This window comes from Mus caroli, unplaced genomic scaffold, assembly GCF_978045245.1.
Source record: "Mus caroli unplaced genomic scaffold, Mus_caroli_1 scaffold_1, whole genome shotgun sequence".
Taxonomy (NCBI): Eukaryota; Metazoa; Chordata; class Mammalia; order Rodentia; family Muridae; genus Mus; species Mus caroli.
This window is the reverse complement of record NW_028227256.1, coordinates 173,873,385-173,887,051: the sequence shown is the minus strand read 5'-3', so window position 1 is coordinate 173,887,051 and position 13,667 is coordinate 173,873,385. Positions and strand designations below refer to the sequence as shown.

The following is a 13,667-nucleotide window of genomic DNA, read 5'->3' as shown; positions in this document are numbered from 1 at the left end:
CGTTTCCCATAGGAAACAGATCAAATTTCCTTCATGCTCTTTGTTATGATAGTAGATTCTCTCTCTCTCTCTCTCTCTCTCTCTCTCTCTCTGTCCCTCTCCCTCTCCCCCTCCCTCTCCCCCTCCCCCTCTCCCTCTCCCCCCACTCTCTCTCTGTCCCTCTCCCTCTCCCTCTCCCCCTCCCTCTCCCCCTCCCCCTCTCCCTCTCCCCCCACTCTCTCTCTTCCCTCCCCCTCTCTTCCTCCTCCTTCTCCTCCCACCCCCTTCTTCTTCTTTTGGAGAAGAAGAAGCTTAAATAGCTCAGGCGGTTCTCAAGTCTGCTGCATGGCCAAGGTTGACCTGACTGTGTGGTCCTCTTATCTTTACCTTTCATGTTATGGGATTGCAGACATAAACTGCCATATCTATGCAGTGCTGGGATTGAACCCAGCATCTTCTGAATTCTAGGCAAGCTCTCTACCCACTGAGTCATGTTCCCAGTGCTCTTGTCATCTCTTTTAAAGAAACCATCTTTTAGCTAATGGATAATAGTCAAACATGACAGTTATTTTTAAACTAACAGAGCCTGCAAATTGCTCGAGGGGACCACAAACAACAGAGAGATGAGCAGGAAGTATAGCCCAAAGCACCTATTTATTACAGTGTGGCTGTAAGCAAACTATTCCACAGAACTCTACACTCTGGCAGGCAAGCCCAGCTCAGCAGCAGACAGACACAAGTAAACACGTCCCTGGGATTTGTGTCTCATCTAGATGGAGGCAAGCTTGTAAGAGTGAATAGTGCCTGTTATCAGCATGAATGATAAATGTGGACTTTACAAAAATATTGCCTGGAAACTGACATTCCTTTAAAATGTGTTATGTATTGGATTCCAAAGTACTGCATGTATGAATGTATGTGTATGCACATATATGTGTGCGAGGGTGCACATGTGTATGTGTGCTTGCCTGTGAAAGGAGGGAGGTCAACTTTAGGTACCATTCCTTAGAAACTGCACACCTCGTATAAACAGACAGGGTCTCTGAATGGGTCACCTTAATGGTGATTGGCTGGACTGCTGAGCCAGTGAGCCCAGGGATCTGCCTCCGTCTACTCCTCCAGCACTGGAATTACACTAGCGCTGTACCAAGCCCAGATTATCCTGTGAGCCCTGGGAATTGAGCATGGGCCTTCATGTTTACACCAAAAGCACCCATTGAGCTGTCTCCAAAGGATGCTGCTTTAATTCCCACCGTACAACCCTCATTTCATCTTCCTCACATCTCACTGGGGTCATCGGCCTTCGTGCCTGTTCCTTTCTATTCTTTGAACTGTCTCAAGGTCCAGTTGAAGGCTAGTGGATCCCACAGTGCTACAGCAACCATACTTTGAAATTAGTGAAAATGCTTGTCTAGGAAAAGGAGATTTTATTTCCTTCTTCCACGATGATGACTTTTTCTAATACGTTATTAAAATTTACAGGACATTTGATTGCTAATTTATGAGATAAAATGATGGGAATTTTTTTTTTTATGAAATCAAGATGTTTTAGGAAAAGCCAAGAAATGTGGCTGCTGGGGACTGATCAGTAGACCGACCTGATCCATGCAGAGAGTACCCGTTCTTTCCGACTTCAGTGAGGTACCAAATGAAATAATTAATGAGCTGAAACAATGGAATGTTAAAGAGATGCATTTATGTGAAATCAATTAGATGTCAGCCTCCCAGAGAGCTCCCAACTGGCACGATTGCCAACTGATGATACATTAAAGTGTTTGATTTGGGAAAATTTGGATAGTTTTTAAATTGCACAGGATTTGGCGGAGTTAATGAGAAGAGAGAGCGTGCAATGATACAGAAGGCCGTTTGCAAAGTACAGCTCGGCTCCTCTCACCACAAGCTGGGTGATTAGCAGATTTCAGAAAGCCTGTAGGATTTGCCTACTTAGCAGCTGTGTGACCTCGACCAGGATACAGGACTGTCTGTGCCTCCATTTTCTCAGCATCAAAGCCAGGGTGGTAGCAGATGCTGTAGACTAAGTTAAAGCCTGTGTGTGTGCTTATTACTACCATACATGTCATCGTGTATATTCGCTCCTCTGTGCATATACCTCAGCTCATGTTCCAGTCAGTTGAACACTGTTCACCAGTCATGAGCTAGAGGCTTCACTGTGACAGAAACTTGGTGATTACCTGTTTTTAAAAAAGGCAATTTTTTCAAAGATGAGGATTAGATAAACTATCATAATGTGTGTGTGTCAATTCTGACATTCATTTTATTTGTCATGGAGTTTTATGTATGTATACACACACACTCATACAGAAAGAGAGAGAGAGAGAGAGAGAGAGAGAGAGAGAGAGAGAGAGAGAGAACAGACACCATCTGCTCACCCACTGAAGAACATCTTTCCTACCCCTGGTGTTCAGGAAGTCAGGGTCCACTTTGTCTTTAGAAAAGACCTGAAACATATGCCCCTCCAACATGCCAAAGTCCATTCTTCAGAATTCTATATGCTTCTCTTTTTACCTTTCCATTGATTTTTGTCAGTTGTTATCTGGTATAGTTTTTATCTAGAAATAATATTTTTGATATATTAGATCCTGAAAAAGTAACATTTTATTAGAAAATAACCTTCAACCTCCATCTATATTTTCTGAGATGAAAATTAAAACAAGCCAGGCTTGGTGGCACATGTCTATAACCCCAGTGCGCAGAAGATGAAGGTCTTGAGGCTAGTCCATGCTACACTGCACAGAGAGGATGTAGCCTGGTGTCCTAACTCATTGACTATACCTATGGTGGACTCCTATCTTCGGGGTCTTCCTGGAACCATGCCCATTCCTCCCTTGCCATACCAATGTTATTACTGACTCTTGCTCTGGCTTGCTCAACATCCAAGGGCCTTTGTTTCCTCTAACTTATAAAGCTTGTCCTTGTCACACTTGTTTCACATCCATCCTATGATCAATTCATAAGTGATAGTAGCATTTTGTATTATAATTACTTTTTCATATTAGTCCATACCCCTTGTTCCCTATTTCTGTCATCAGTGGTTCTCAAGGTTCCTCTCCCTTTCATCTCTGTCCCTCCCTCTCACAATGGTCCTTATTCCTTCTTTAGGTCTTGCAGCTTGAAGACTTGTGATGTCTCTTCACCTCTCCCACCCATTGTCAGGATCCACTTTGTAATAAAATACTATTTCCGGGGCCCAGATGAATCCTATTTCTCAGTGGTATTAGAGGTTATTTATTAAATATCTCTTATATTTAAGGTTTTTTGACTGGCAAATATTTCTCCATATTTAGGAGATATGGTATGATAAATGGATTCATATATATATAATAATGATTAGCTCAGAGAAATTAGCATATGCATTTCTTCTGTCATTTCTTGATGGCAAATATATCCAAATTTTTCTAGCTATATTGAGGTATCTAAGTCATTAGTGTCAATTATATTTACCCTGTGAGACACAGAATAATAGAACATATTCCTCTTGCCAAACAATGGAATCATACCTCTTGGTCCCATGGGTCCCTTTCGCCTCTACTCCACCAACCCTATTTTCTTTCGATTCTCTGGTAACCACCGTTAGTAGTCCATGAGTTTTGTTGTATAGATTCCACTTATGAGGAAGACCATCAGTAACCTATTTCCGTGCCTAACTTGTTTCACTAAATACAGTGCCCTGCAACTCTATCTATGTTGTCATGGTGACAGACTCTCAAGCACTGTGGACCATTGCAAAGTAGTGGAAACTTGGAGATATATGGGCCTTGTGGAAAGTCCTTAGGCCAGTGAGGGTGAGCCATCAGCTCTCAAAGAAGATTGTGAGAGGCTGATTTTTTTTTCCTCTTCTTCAGACTCATGCCCCTGTGGTGAGTGACTTCTTCAGATGTGATTCCCACTCTGAGGCACTGCTTCATCTGAAGCCCAAAGTTGTGGAGCCATTGATCACAGAAGCTTCAAAAGTAAAAGCCACATAAATAAGTAAATCCATGTTTGCCATTATATTCTGTTTTAATATGAAAAAAACCTACTAATATAACCACAGTCTTTTCACTATGGTATATGCCACTGACTATAGGGACCCATGGGGGACCTCCAACATACCACAGCTATAGGGTTTGGCATTTGATGTATTTTATATACTTTGTGGTTTAATAGCTGTGGCCAGTTTGAACAAGTGCCATAACTCCTATGATTCTTATTTCCTTTTCTAGAAAACATATAGGATGATGTCTGCCTCATATTGCTTTGTGCAATGATGAAACAGGACTCAAAACAGCACTACTTCTGTTTTCCACATGCAGGACCTTAAATATAGTGGACACCCAGCTCTGAATTGTTGTAAAACAAAAATGATATCTGTTGCCCACAAAGATTTCAACTTCTGTGAGAAGCAGCCAAGATCCTATCCAGAGCATGGATTTGCATTGTCCTTCAGTCTTAAGTAAAGAAAGGAGAAGGGCCAGGCGTTGTGGTGCACGCCATTAATCCCAGCACTTGGGAGGCAGAGGCAGGCGGATTTCTGAGTTTGAGGCCAGTGTGGTCTACAGAGTGAGTTCCAGGACAGCCAGAGCTATACAGAGAAACCCTGTCTCGGAAAACAACAACAACAAGAGAAGAGAAGAGAAGAGAAGAGAAGAGAAGAGAAGAGAAGAGAAGAGAAGAGAAGAGAAGAGAAGAGAAAAGAGAAGGAGAAGGACAAATTTGCTTTGGACAAACTTGTCCAAAATTTCAAAGCAAATTTGTCCTCTGTAGATCCTCAGTTCCCACCCCTGATGCAATGGTTTATAGCCATGACTTCCCAGAATAGCCTGGGGGGCTTCGAAAATAGATGGATGTGCCCCTCCACCCTCCCGGAGTACTTTTACATTATAACATTTGGAAAGAGGCCAAGCCTAGAAACAACTAGAGGAGTCCGCTGGGCAGCCAAGATTGAGAATGGCTGATGGAAAATGTGCCAGTCTAATAAACATAGTTTGAATTTCATGGTTTAAGACACCTCCAGATTGCTCTCTTCCCTAGCTGGCTTGTCAGCCTGATTTTTGCCCACTTCAATTTAAACCTATGTATCAACATTATTCTCTCTGGAACCAGACAACAGCATATGTTTGAAAAACTCATGGATTCCTGGACTGTGAAGCCTGAGTGGTATTTATCCCCGTGTCTTGATTGTCTAGCATGTAGCCAGGAGGAGCAGGGAGCTGTGGGTTGGTGTCAAACCATAAATGACTCTTGAGAGCTACCTGTCATCTCCAGACCGAACATGATTTCAGCAGACTTCCTGGTGCAGTGTCAGCATGAGCTGGCAGAGCCTAAGAGGAAAGGTGTCCCTCGTCAAAATAGTGCCTTTCCCCAGCTCTGCCCTCAGCAAATGCTTACTTACATCAGCATTCTCCAGCTTTAAAAATGTGACAAGGAACCGTTTTCAACGTGCATTCATTGAGCAGAATGTTGGGGGGACAGGGGGTGTTCTGTTTGCTGGAAATACAAACTTGAACTACAGCAAGGGAGACCCCACCCCCCACTCCAAACACCTGTGAACCTTCAAAAAGGGAATACAGCCATGCAAGGAGCGCAAGAGAATGCACTCCGCCCCTGCCCCTGCCCCTGCCCCTGCCCCTGCCCCTGCCCCTGCCCCTGCCCCTGCCCCTGCCCCTGCCCCTGCCCCTGCCCCTGCCCCTGCCCCTGCCCCTGCCCCTGACTCTGTCCTTTGGGGCTCAGCAGCTCTCAGGATCCAGTGGATTCTGTTCTCCCCTAGTCTATTCTCCCTCAGTACTTTCTGCTGCTTCTGCATGCTCCTCTCTCCCCATCTGTTGACAAATTATGATTATGCCCCTGCTTGCATTCCAGTATACTTTCAAGGGAGATCATTATTCTGATGCAAATGCATAAAGAACATTCTTGGCAGGTCTTTAACCTGTGTAATTTCTCCCAAAGCCAGTAATGTAGGTATCAATAAATCACGGCTCCAAAGGCATTATTCTTCATTCTCTGGATCAAGTGAGGACTAGGCTTGTCCTATCTGGGTCTTGGGGCTTTGTTTGTTTGCTTGTTTGTTTTCTCTTTTCTCCCTCTATGCATTCCCTATCTTTCAGCGCTCTCTCTCTCTCTCTCTCCTCTTCTCTCTCTGCTGTTGTTTTACTTGTCATTTTTGGCTTGATGTTTTGAGTTATGACAATGTCTCACTAAATATTCATAAATGACCTCAAATTTGCTGCAATTTCCCTGTCTCTACCAACTGAGTGCAAGGCTTATGGCTGCACACCAGCATCAGTGGCTTAGTGCTTTACTTTGAAAAGGACAATTGGATATTTTCTCATTATATGGCAGTAGCCTCTTGCTATAAATATCTGGAAAACTGCAGTTTAAAAAAAAAAGGCAAATCATCTCTCTGTGGCTATTAAAAAGGTTTGGACAGTTGATAGTCCATGAATAATTTATACACACAAATGGATACACAAACACACACAGATATACACACTCACATGTGCACACACTCACTCACTGCCCCCCCCCCCCCACACACACATACACCTACACATGGATTCATTACACAGGATACAGCTGTTCCTCTGGCACCACAACTCACCCTGCATGGATTCCCTGAAGAAGTTTTAACTCTTTGGGGTCTATTATTTCAGGGGCCCTGATGCACCTGCTCCTGTTTTACATCATGCATCGCTTCTATTAAGAGTCTTTATTTAGCAAATGCATTAAATATTAATGCAGGAAATATTATGCCCCACTCATTCCTTTTTCCCTCTATCTTCTTTTACAGTATTCAGAGGGTTGATTTTTTTTTCTTATATTTAGTTAGTGTCTTTCCTTAAAGCTGTTCCTCATATGGGGTATGCAGGCAGGACAGTTGCTAAGTCTCTAAATATCTACAAATTTTTCTGTTTCACCCCCACATGTGAAGTTCTTGTATGGGCACAGGATTCTTGGCTATGATCTGCCTACTGGGTGGAACTTAGTGTTGTGGTGGCTGGCTCCTTGCCAGTCACATATGAATTTCTTTCTGAGTCACTCCATCCCTTCCTTTGACCAGAGACATGTAAGAATTTCAATCCTTGATGTCCAGCTGCTTCACAAAAGGATCTAGGTCTTTCTCTACCTGAAAATGTGCCTCTGCTTCAGGTGTGTTCTCAGCTTTCTTTTCTTTTCTTTCTTTTTTTTTTTCTTTGTTTATTTTCTAGATTTATATCCTTCCTGAGTTGGACAGATTTTTTTTTCTTCCAATGCAGTGATTAGCTGAATATTCCCTGTGCTTAGGAGATTATTTGTTTGTACATATGTAAATATTATGAATATATGTGTATTTATGTACATGTATGCCACAGACCCTTGTGGTACCTGTCTGCATAGAATGGGTCGCTGGTTGCAGGTGGACAAGGACTTGGCAAAATGAGTGACAGACAGATCAACATGAGAGGTTGTGTAGAATCTGAATGTAATTTTTCAGGTCGAGCATCATACTTTTTATACAGAAGAATAATAAGAAACCAAGCAGAGATACATCCTCTGAGTTACAGTGACACAAAACATAAGGAATGTATACATCAAAAGAAGGTGGGGACCAGGCTGCTGCCACTAAGAAGGGAGCCAGATGTAATGCTAGTCTATTGTTAAGCCCACCACCAGGGGTTCTTAGTAAATGCCTGATTATGCTGTTTCTTTGGGCCTAGTGAAGCCTATCTCAGGGGGATTCTCTAACTCTTTCATGGTAAACCTACCTATTAGCTAGGCCATTGTGTATTCCCTTGTTTGGGTAAGACTGGCTATTGTCTCAAGTAAACACTCTGCAGACCAGCCCTGAGCTATTCTGGCTCCGTTCTTTGTAATGCCTAATTAGTTTCACCCTCTCTACTAGAAGTAAATTTGAATGTTACTGAATAGATAACCTTCTTACTGAATTCCAAGTTTGTAGGTTTCAATGATTTTCTGGGACGTTGGAACACTGACGAGGGCTTAGCCATGTCAGAATCCAATCTTTAAAGGCACTTATAATAAAATAATACTGAAAGAGAGCACATGGATCCATACACAAGACTAATTCGGGGATAGGGTATGAGTATACAGGTTATGAGAATGCCTGGTTCCAGGAGGTTAAGTTTCTCTTGAAACTCTTTGCCTCATGAATGCTTCCAGGCTTATCGGCCTGTCAAGCAGACTACACTGGAGTGTGTGTAGCCCATGTATATATGCATGCACATAGATGCTTTAAAACACTTCAACATTTGGTCTTCAGGCTGTGTCTTAGTTATGATCTCCATGGCTATGAAGAGACATCATGACCAAAGCAACTCTTACAAAGGCAAACATTTAATTGGGCCTGGCTGACAGTTTCAGAGGCTTAGTCCATTATCATCATGGCAGGAAGTATGACAGTGTGCAGGCAGACATGGTGCTGGAAAAGGAGCTGAGAGTTCTACATCTTGATCCAAAGATAGCCAGAAGGAGACTGTCTTCTGCAGGGAGCCAGGTGCAGTCTTTGGATCACACTGGCCAGATCTGAGCATACATGTGAGACCTCAAAGTGTCACCTCCACAGTGACACACTTCCTCTAACAAGGCTCACTATCCTTGAATAAGGCCAGACCTCCCACGGGCCAAGCATATTCAAATGACCGCAGGTTGCTAGCTTGAACCTGAAGCATGGTTGTAATGTGCATTAATTACTTGTCTATGTTCATGCTGAAGTCCTACATTTCATCCCAACCACCCCTCTCCATCTTGGAGAATTCACATGTGGTTGGGTCTTGGCTTCTGGCTTCTGTATCATCAGGTGCCCACTGTGTTTGTGTTAAGCCATCTTTCCATCCCTCTGGTGAAAACCTAAGACAGTCAATTTATAAAGACCAAAACATTATTTCAACTCACAGTGTTGCAAAGTGTGGGCCATGATCAGGTGGCTCTAATATTTAGAAGCTTAAGGCAGATCAATAGGACTCAGCTGTTGGATGGGCAGTAGAACTGGAAAGGGGAAAGACTGTCTCCCACTCCCTTCAAGGGAGATCACCAAGATCTGAAGATCTCTCACTAGGACCTACCTCCTCAAGTCTCCCTCTCCTCCCAGTAATGTCAACTAGATCTAGACAATAACACATGCAATTCTGGAGGACACTCAAGACTCCAGCTATGGCACTGCTCAGACATCCATACCTTTTGTGTTGGATCCATTTAAATGTACGGGTGCTTCTCTCTATCAGAGTGATGATGGCTTTTGTCTTTCATGTGTCGAAAGGTAAAAGCTGGAAGGCTTTCCTTGGGCAAGAGGAGAATGCTTGATTCCCACTGGGATTCCTTCTTCTCACCCCCAGGCCTGGGAATGCTGCCTCAGTGCTTGCCTTGCTTCTTGTTGAACAAACATCTCTGGGTCATTCAAGTGAGGTGAAGACACCCCTCAGGTGCCTTTGATCCCTAGACTTTAACTCTGCTGCTGTGGGAATTTTTTTTTCCTGAGAAATGCTGTCTAAAGAATCAACCTTTCACCTACCCAACCTATAACCAAGTTAATAATGTACTTTGAGATATATACAGCTGTCTACTCTCATTCTGCTTAAATATTCTGTAGGCAACCTGTTCAGAGTTAGCTGTCTTCTAAGAAAGACATTGTAATCAGTCCTACTCTACTGTGAACTTCCAATGTCATTAACTCCTCCAAGCTCAGTGGATGTGAAGAAGTAACAAAATTCTAGGCCTTTAGGTCGAGGCTTGGGAATGTAACCTTTGTGACTCATTGCTCCAAGGTATGCTAATCATACCTTGATAGCGACATTCCTTCCTCCACCTACCTGCTTCCTGAGTTCAAAGAGTGTTCATTCAAAGAAAGTCACCCTGACCAACGCCGGAAACTGCCATGCAAATGTGCTATTGTTAGGGGCTCTTAGAAACTGAGAGTTAACCAAAACAATTACCAGGTATTCTCTGTGACTCTTGTGACTTTACACTTCCTTATGACTCTTAACTGGTATCTTTGGTATTTTTCCAACAACCCCTCCCCACTTCCTTGAGTTGTGGTTTCTTCCTTTAAATACCCCCTTACTCAGCTACTCGGGGCGCCATGGCCCTCTACCCCTGCGTGGTGTATGACCATGGGCCCGAGAACGCTCTCGAATAAAAATCCTCTTGCAAGTTGCAGCAAGACCGTTTCTTGTGGGTGATTTTGGGGTGTCGCCTCTCCTGAGTCAGAACGTGAGGTAGTCCTCACGTTGTGGGTCTTTCAGATGCACAGCCCCGGCTGTATCACATTACTTCCCCCTTGTGACCCGTCCCCAGCCTTGACTCAGAACAATGAATGTACATATGAGTGAGATGTGGTGACCAAGTCTAAAAAACACTCACTGTAAGTAACGAGGCATTGAAAGAGCCTCCCACACACAAAATACGTTGGGAGCGACATTATAGTATGTGATAAGACCAGAGTATGGCTTTGTGTGCTGTCCTCAATCAGACAGGAAAAACAGCACACACACACACACTCCCTTGAGACACTTGTAAAAGGAGGACAGAGATAAAAGTTCCTTGTTGTTGTTATCGCATTTCCTGTGCTGTTGTTCATTGTATAAAGAGGCTGGCTTGCCTTCTGGGCTGCTTTTACTTCAGGTTTTCTTAGAGTAGACTCTTTGATCAGAAGAGACCAAAACACTGTGGGATAAGTCAGACCCACTCTAAGGCAAACAGCACCAAGAGTAAGTCTTTTTTCTTTCATGCTGCATCTCCACATGATAGTCATAAGTTTTCCCCCTAGCCTGAACTGCTTGGCTTAGAAGACTCAAATAAACTCTAGCTCAGGAAAAAGGATCCAAAAACTTGGGAGTAACCTCTTTCCCAACAAAATGGCTCTGTAGGCAGAACTCCAGGACTGAGAGCAGCTAGAGCTCCTAGGCCTGCCTTGCCCCAGCAAGCTGAGTATCATCAGCTCTCCCGAGCATTGTTTCTTTGTTTTTGTTGTTCATTGTTCTTTTGTTTGTTTGTTTGTTTGTTGCTTTTGTTGTCTTTGTTCTTTCATGTCCTTATTTACAAAAAGAGACCAGCAGCTCTCTAGAGTATCTTCCATCTATGGGATTCTCATTTAGTTATCAAATTTTACCACCTTGATTCTATACCATACTTCATGATGAAGGGATAAAACTCAGTGGCTTTCCCAAGTGCTCTGTGGAGCCCTTGGATTCTCTACCGGAGAATACAGAAAGGGTCAAGGAAATGTTAAGCTTAAGATTTTAGGGCCAAGGGAAATAGCTCTGTTGGTAAAGCATTTTCCTTGTAAGCATGAGGACTGTATTAGAGTTTTATTGCTGTGAAGAGACACCATGACATGGCAACTCATATAAAAGAAACATTTCATTAAGGCTGGCTTACAGTTTCAGAGGTTAGTCCATTATTATTATGGCAGGAAGCATGGCATGTGCAAGCAGACATGGTGCTGGAGAAGCTGAGAGTTCTACCTCTGGATCCTCAGGCAGCATAAGAGACCTGGTGCCACACTGAGCATAGCTTGAGCATAGGAGACCTGAAAGCCAAACCCCACAATGACACACTTCCTCCAACAAGGCCACACCTACTCCAACAAGGCCACACCTGCTAATAGTGCCTCTCCCTTGGGCCAAGCATTCAAACACATGAGTCTATGGTGACCATTCCTGTTGAAATAACCACAAAAATGCAAGTTCGATTCCCAAAACCCACATAAAAGCTAAACATGGTAGCACATGCCTGTAATAGCAGCACTGGTAAGATGGAGTTACATTACTAGTGCCCTGAAGTATGCTGGCCAGCTAGCCTTATATACTTCTAGAAGTTCCAGTCCCATGAGCAACCCTTTAAACAAAAGTTTGAAGATACCTAAGAAGCAACACCTGAGGTTGTCCTCTGAACTCCACACACATGCACGTGTGTACATATATGCAAACATGAACACTCACATATGCATACACACATGAAATAAAAATACATTCTATGTGAACAGAATGTTTGACTGTAAGGCAAGTTTGAGAGCGAGCCCCAGGAGCTCCACACTTCCCTACAATCCGTTGTACCGAGCTCATTGTTCACTGTTCCGAGCATGACTCCTCTGCTGTGCTGAGTATCTCTGCTTTTTCCTTTCGAAGACAACTCCTAGCATCTGAGAGACTCATCTCCTGTAGGCATAGCAAGGCTACCCAACCTGACCACACACTCCCTCTGATCATTTTGCCCTAAATGTCTTCCTTGTCTAAGGGCTCCAGCCTCATTTTCACTGTCTATGTTAAGATGTATAAAGGCCTTACTCATCCGGCCACATCAAGTCTCTTTTCTTTCTGGAGAATCTGTCTTAGCTACTTTTCTGTTGGCTGTGACAAAATAGCCCAACAAAATTAAATTAAGAAAGGGTTCATTTTGGCTCATAGTTCCAGGATATGGTACGTGATGACAGGGATGTCACAGTGGCAGGAAACTGAGCCAGCTGCTCATGTTGGTAGCATCCATATCAGGAAGCAGAGAAAGATGAATGCTAATATTCAGCTCACTTTTCTCCCTTTTGTTAATCCCAGGACCCTAAGTCCCAGAATAGGACTTACTCCCAGTTCTGGTCTTTGTTTTAAATTACACAAAAGAATGCAAGGGGAGTAAGCTCAAGGTATAGGGCCATGAATGAAGACAGTACAGGTGGCAGCCTATATTTTATTTGTGCTGAATATGTTTTGTTAACTAAAATTTAAAAAAATAAAGGAACTTAAGAAAAAATACTATCTACGGGATATTGCCAAGCACAAAAAAGGTATTTTTGTGTGTGTGAAAAAGGAAATTGCAACCAACTTGTGTGAATAAATCTTGACCAGGCTGAGGGGTGGGATAGCAATCTGCCCCGTGCAGACAGAACCTACCCTTCAACAGTATGTGGCAGGCACAGCACAGGGCCAAAGTTGACCAGGAAGAGTTGTTTATGTAGAACAGAAAAAGCCATAGGCCTCACAATGTGGGTTCGGCCTCATGTATTGTGTATGAAGCCTCATCTCGCTATGCCTTCACTTAAAATTCACACTCCAAGGGGGATGGAGAGGGGGCTCAGTGATTAAGACCACTTGTGCTCTTCCAGAGGACACATGTTCAGTTCCCAGCACACATGTCCCACAGCCCACAACCACCTGTAGTTCCAGTTCCAGGGCATCTGGTATCTGTGTGTGGACTCCACCAACCTCTGCATACATGGAACACAATGGCTCACACTCATAACAGACATACACAAAGAAACACACACACACACTAAATTATAAGGGGGGGAAAAAGCCTTACATACCAAGACAGCAAACAAGCAGCCAGGGGTCGCCCTCCTCAACTTTCTCATTAGGCCTTTACTAAAAGGTGTTTGAATCTGTTAATACACCCCTTACACATACACTGTTTGTTAAGGGTGAAGTTGCCCTAGGCTCTGGGATACTGAGAACTTTGAGGGTCTGGGGCACAACCTTAACCTCTACTAACAGGCTGCATGGCAGAGGGTGTCCTCCAGTACCCACAGGATATGAAACTTTGGCTGCTGGCCAGCTCTGGGCTTGAGCACACTGCTGGGTGACTGTGCCAGACACCTTTTTTTGCTGTCAGCTGTCACACCAGCTCCTTGGAGTATTAGACTTTTAATCTTTGATCTTTCTCCTCCACCAGGAGGTTTTTCAAGAATCACTGCTTGGATCCTCATT

At 43.5% G+C, this 13,667-nt stretch overlaps 1 protein-coding gene across 3 annotated transcripts in view; it reads left to right on the top strand.

Moving 5' to 3' along the window:
* The window catches only part of Pld5 (phospholipase D family member 5), a 353,497-nt gene that overhangs the window by 201,199 nt on the left and 138,631 nt on the right, over positions 1–13,667 (top strand). The window lies entirely within an intron of this gene.